Source organism: Canis lupus, chromosome X (genome assembly GCF_048164855.1).
Source record: "Canis lupus baileyi chromosome X, mCanLup2.hap1, whole genome shotgun sequence".
Taxonomy (NCBI): Eukaryota; Metazoa; Chordata; class Mammalia; order Carnivora; family Canidae; genus Canis; species Canis lupus.
Genome location: NC_132876.1, coordinates 17,452,453 through 17,458,453, shown reverse-complemented (window position 1 = coordinate 17,458,453; position 6,001 = coordinate 17,452,453).

Sequence of the window (6,001 nt, the reverse complement as noted above, 5' to 3'; positions counted from 1 at the left end):
GTTCATAATAACATCCCACGTCACATAAGAAATTGTAGTGTATTTCAAAACATGTTTTTGATTTGGCACAAAGTCTCTGTATCATTTGATATCATATCTTTTAAAAATTTCTGGAAGTCTCAGGGTGTCTGGGTGGCTCAGTTGGTCGAGCGCCTGCCTTTGGGTTTTGTCTCAGGTTATGATCTCAGGGTCATGAGATGGGGCCCCACAATGGGCTCTGCACTCAGCATGGAGATTCTCTCTCTCCCTCTCCCTTTGCCTCTCCTACCCCCACCAGCTCATGTGCTCCCACTCTTTATTCTGAAATAAATAAACAAATCTTTTAAAGATTTTTGTGGAAATCTCTAATTTGTGTTTAATAGTGTCTTGATTGCATTTGGTCCTATGCCTTATCGCGTCTACATTTGTACTTAAATATAGTTTTCTAACAGACAACAGAAAGAATATTCCTCGGCCAGTTGATGTCCTCAACAAAGGAGCCCAACAAGACACAAATTTGGAACAATTATCTTTGTAGGCATAATGAGCTCTATGCACACTTCTATTTACTTGTCCTAGTTGGACCATGATCACGTCCCTGGCCTGAGGAATATAATGCCAATATCAGCTTCTTACACTGTATTAAAATTTTTATCCACTAGAAGGGGGTCAGCTTTTTCTCTTCATTTCAACCAGGTCAATAAAAGTATTTATTGTTGTGACACTTTTCTTAGTGTAAACGTACATAAGAATCTCAAATTTTGGTCAGGATGAGTCACATCTGGCGTACAATCAGAGGCGTACAATCAAGAGGCATGTATATGAAGCCATTTGGCTTCCTTTATTCTCAGCAATATGTCGCATTTAACACATTTTCCTAGAAGCAGGAAACATTTGTTTCCAATTTTATAAGAGAAAAATGACACAGAACGTTTTTTTTTAAATAATTAGTTAGGTTAGTAGCTATATCAACAGTATAGAATAGAAATCAAATCCTCAATATTATAATGACCTGAGTTCAATTACATTTTTTAAAGATTTCATTTTTTTATTCATGAGAGAGAGAGAGAGAGAGATGCAGAGGGAGAAGCAGGCTCCATGCAGGGAGCCTGACGTGGGGCTTGGTCCCGGGTCTCCAGGATCAGGCTCTAGGCTGAAGGCAGTGCTAAACCGCTGAGCCACCCAGGCTGCCCAATTACATGTTTTTTCTTTATCTTTTTTTTTCCAATTACATTTTAAAATAGTAAAGCATTTGGACTCTGAGTCATCTCCTGGGATCTTTAAAGAGGCAAAGAATTTTGTGCACAAACGCATCAACCACCAAATTCATTCCAACATATTCCATCGTTTTTTTTTTTCCTGGTTTGATCACCTTCTGTTGATGTTTCCGAAAGTAAGTACACATTTGCAAGTAAGGCTATTATTGCATGGGAACAATGTAGTCTGTATCCTTGCCGCCTGAAGATCACAGGGTCACAGGAGAGGGATCTGATGGCAGGCTCTAAGAGGTGAGAGTGGCCTGCAGCTCACTCCTGCTGAGAAACCAAGGATGAGACTCTCACGTGGCAGGAAACTGGGTTGTGCCAACAATTCTGAACCAGCGTGAGGTCACTGTCACCTGAGGCCTTCCAAAGGATGACTTGGCTTGGTCACAATCCTGATGTCAGCTTTTTAAGCCCTGAAGCAGAGACCCGGTCAAGATTTTCCAGAATTCGGGGTTACAGAACAATGAGAGTAGAAACAAGAAATGGTGTTGTTTCCCCTGCCAGGTTTGGGGGAACACTTGAAGCCACTGAATTTGGGTAATTAGGTACACAAAATTAAGAACCAATGCACCCTCTGAATCTACACCCTTGTCCTCATGTGCATTTCATGGAACCAGTTGGCCAGAGAAGCAATCCGGGAGGCCTGTTTTGCAGGTAGTTTTCACAATATGCAGGCACTGGCTATACTAGTTTCCTTACAGACCAAAGAGAGAAACAGTATAAACAATTTCCAGTCGGATGCACTCTATTTTATACCTCATTTAAAATGTAGCATGTATCAGTGGCTCAGTCGGTAAAGCATCTGCCTTAGGCTCAGGTCAGGATCCAAGGGTCCTGGAATCGAGCCCTGGGTCAGGCTCTTTGCTCCGTGGGGAGTCTGCTTCTCCCTCTCTCTCTGCTCCTCCCCCTACTTGTGCTCTATCCCTCTCTCTCTCAAAAACAAATGAACAAAATCGTAAAAAAATAAATGTAGCATATAGAAGTCAGTTGGAAGAACATGTGATTTTTGAACTTGAGAGTGTGAATTCAAGGTCCATTTTGAGGTAGAGATGCTTCAGTAAATTAAACTTCAAAATATAAAAAGGCACTTCTGGGTTGGTTGAGGAAGGGCCTGTGAAAAATCTACTCCAGCATACAAGCAATGAGAACACAGGCAAATCCTGTCTAAATAAGTGGTTTCAGAACCATGCAAATTAATCCAAGGCTGGCAACAACTGGATGAGTGATCACTCAGGAAAGATGGCTAGATTACAAGAGGTACAATGAAGTTTGGGCTGTTGTGATGAGCACCATTCCAATGGCCTTCTCCCCAGCTCCTTTGTGGCCCTGACTACCCAAGACTCAAATCCACAGTAGCTCTGAACACCAGTGACTTGTCAGCCACTGGAGGGACAAAACTAATTGGAGCCCCCCCCAATAATCTTTATTTCCAGACAATTGTCACTATCTGACTTACCTGGTGACACTCCAAAAAGTAGCACTCCCAGGGATTCTTCACCCTTGAGAAGTCTGAGAGCTCATTCTGTGTGCACAGCCCTGTTCACCATCTTAAGGTGCCAGACCATCTGAAGGTGCCAGACAGGACCCCTGTAGGGAGTATGAATAGTAGGGATGACAGTGAGCAATCTTGTTTTACTTTCATTTCATGTGCAATAAATACTTCAAATGTTTCCCTCCAAAAAAAAAAAAAAGTTTCTCCGAAGAATAACCTACAAAGCAGATTTGTGTGGACAATATTTTTACCGAATCCTTTTAACTTTTCCTCATGAATATGACGATCCAATAATCCTCTTCTTTCCCCCTTAAAACAGTCGTCTAGTTTTGGATTTATCCACCCTGATCTTCATACTCAAACCTTTGAGTGAATAGTAGAAAGAGTTCTGGTTCCTAGAAATCTGTTTTCCTGTGGCATGTGTGACCGAGTTCTGCCTGCAGGGGGAGCCTGAGCGGTGCCCACGAAGATTTCCTTTCAGGTTCTGGGCAGCTCCCTTGCATAGCAGGAACCTGGGGAGGCGCCATGTTTCTTTAGCACGAGACTCTGCACTGCACAGAGTTGTTTGGGGACTGGGCTGCTGCAGGGCAGTATGGTCAGCAGTGCCCCATGGTCTGCAGGTTCCCTTACACTCCCTGGGGCAGTAATGACAGACAAGAGCTTTCTGAACAGACACCTCCCAGTGCACACCACTCCCAGACTCCCTAGGGGACATATTTCCAGCAACTCCCAGAGGGCACATTCTAGAAAGTTCCACCTGAGAGGCACCACCACTTTACTGCCATTGTGTGAGGTGCTCACAGCTCCCGGAACAAGGTGAGAATTTTCCCACTGGGAGTGTGGGTTCTATCCCTGGAGGCTCTCTGTGCCCTGGAGGTGCCCTCCTTGGCTGTGGTATCTACCTGGGGAACCTACCTCAGACTGTAGAGCCACTTGCTTGGGTTCTGATCTCAGCTCAGGGGGAGGCATGTCCTGGGCAGGTTATCTCAGCCATGTTGGAGACAAGGCTGTTCCTTCGTGGTGTCTCTGAGTTCTGTCAGAGACATTCTTGTGGAATTCTCTCAGGAGCGGCAGAGGATACATCTGTGGGTGCTTATCTCAGTCCAAATCGGGCAGGGGGCAGTGTTTCCTGATTCTCCATTCAACCTCTGTGAGGGGAATGTTTCCTTGGTGCATTGCCCCAGCTCTTCGGTCAATGCACCCAGTCCTCCCTGAGGACTTCTATCTCAGCCTGTGAGACACTCTCTTTGGTGCTTAGCTCAGTACAAGGGGCAACTTTTCCTTGGGTGCTCTGTCTCAGCCATGATGACATTGGGGTTTTCTGGTGTTTAGCTGATCCTTGGTGGAGAATCCCAGTCCCGGAGAGATACCTCGGAATAAACCTAACCAAACAGGTAAAGGATCTATACGCTAAAAACTATAGAACACTTCTGAAAGAAATTGAGGGAGACACAAAGAGATGGAAAAATATTCCATGCTCATGGAGTGGCAGAATTACTATTGTGAAAATGTCAATGTTACCCAGGGCAATTTACACGTTTAATGAATTCCCTATCAAAATACCATGGACTTTCTTCAGAGAGTTAGAACAAATAATTTTAAGATTTGTGTGGAATCAGAAAACACCCCGAATAGCCAGGGGAATTTTAAAAAAGAAAACCAAAGCTGGGGGCATCACAATGCCAGATTGCAGGTTGTACTACAAAGCTGTGATCATCAAGACAGTGTGTTACTGGCACAAAAACAGACACATAGATCCATGGAACAGAATAGAGAATCCAGAAGTGGGCCCTCAATTCTATGGTCAACTAATATTCGACAAAGCGGGACAGACTATCCACTGGACAAAAGACAGTCTCTTAAATAAATGGTGTTGGGAAAATTGGACCGCCACGTGCAGAAGAATGAAACTAGAGCATTCTCTTACACCATATACAAAGATAAACTCAAAATGGATGAAAGATCTTAATGTGAGAGAAGATTCCATCAAAATCCTAGAGGAGAACACAGGCAACACCCTTTTTGAACTTGGCCACAGTAACTTCTTGCAAGATACATCCACGAAGGCAAAAGAAACAAAAGCAAAAATGAACTATTGGGACTTCATCAAGATAAGAAGCTTTTGCATAGCAAAGGATGCAGTCAACAAAACTAAAAGACAACCTACAGAAAGGGAGAAGATATTTGCAAATGACATATCAGATAAAGGGCTAGTTTCCAACATCTATAAAGAACTTATTAAACTCAACACCAAAGAAGCAAACAATCCAATCATGAAATGGGCAAAAGACATGAAGAGAAATCTCACAGAGGAAGACATAGACATGGCCAACATGCACATGAGAAAATGCTCTGCATCACTTGCCATCAGGGAAATACAAATCAAAACCACAATGAGATACCAACTCACACCAGTGAGAATGGGGAAAATTAACAAGGCAGGAAACCACAAATGTTGGAGAGGATGCGGAGAAAAGGGAACCCTCTTACACTGTTGGTGGGAATGTGAAATGGTGCAGCCACTCTGGAAAACTGTGTGAAGGTTCCTCAAAGAGTTAAAAATAGACCAGCCAGCAATTGCACTGTTGGGGATTTACCCCAAAGATTCAGATGCAATGAAACGCTGGGACCCCTCAACCTGATGTTTCTAGCAGCAATGTCCACAATAGCCAAACTGTGGAAGGAGCCTCGGTGTCCATCAAAAGATAAATGGATGAAGAAGATGTGGTTTATGTATACAATGGAATATTACGCAGCCATTAGAAATGACAAATAACCACCATTTGCTTCAACATGGATGGAACTGGAGGATATTATGCTGAGTGAAAGAAGTTAATCGGAGAAGGACAAACATTTTAAGGTCTCATTCATTTGGGGAATATAAATAATAGTGAAAGTGAATAGAAGGGAAGGGAGAAGAAATGGGTTGAAAATATCAGAAAGGGAGACAGAACATAAAGAGTCCTAACTCTGGGAAACGAACTAGGGGTGGTGGAATTGGAGGAGGGCGAGGGGTTGGGGTGAATGGCTGACGGACACTGAGGGGGGCACTTGATGGGATGAGCACTGGGTGTTTTTCTGTATGTTGGTAAATTGAACAACAATAAAAAATAAATTTATTAAAAAAAAAGTAAAGACATAATTAGTTAATAATACACTTCTACTTAGAGACTTGAATACGGTGCTTTCTACAATTGATAGATCTTTTAAACACAACATCTCCACAGAAACAAGAGCATTAAATGATATACTGGACCAGATGGAT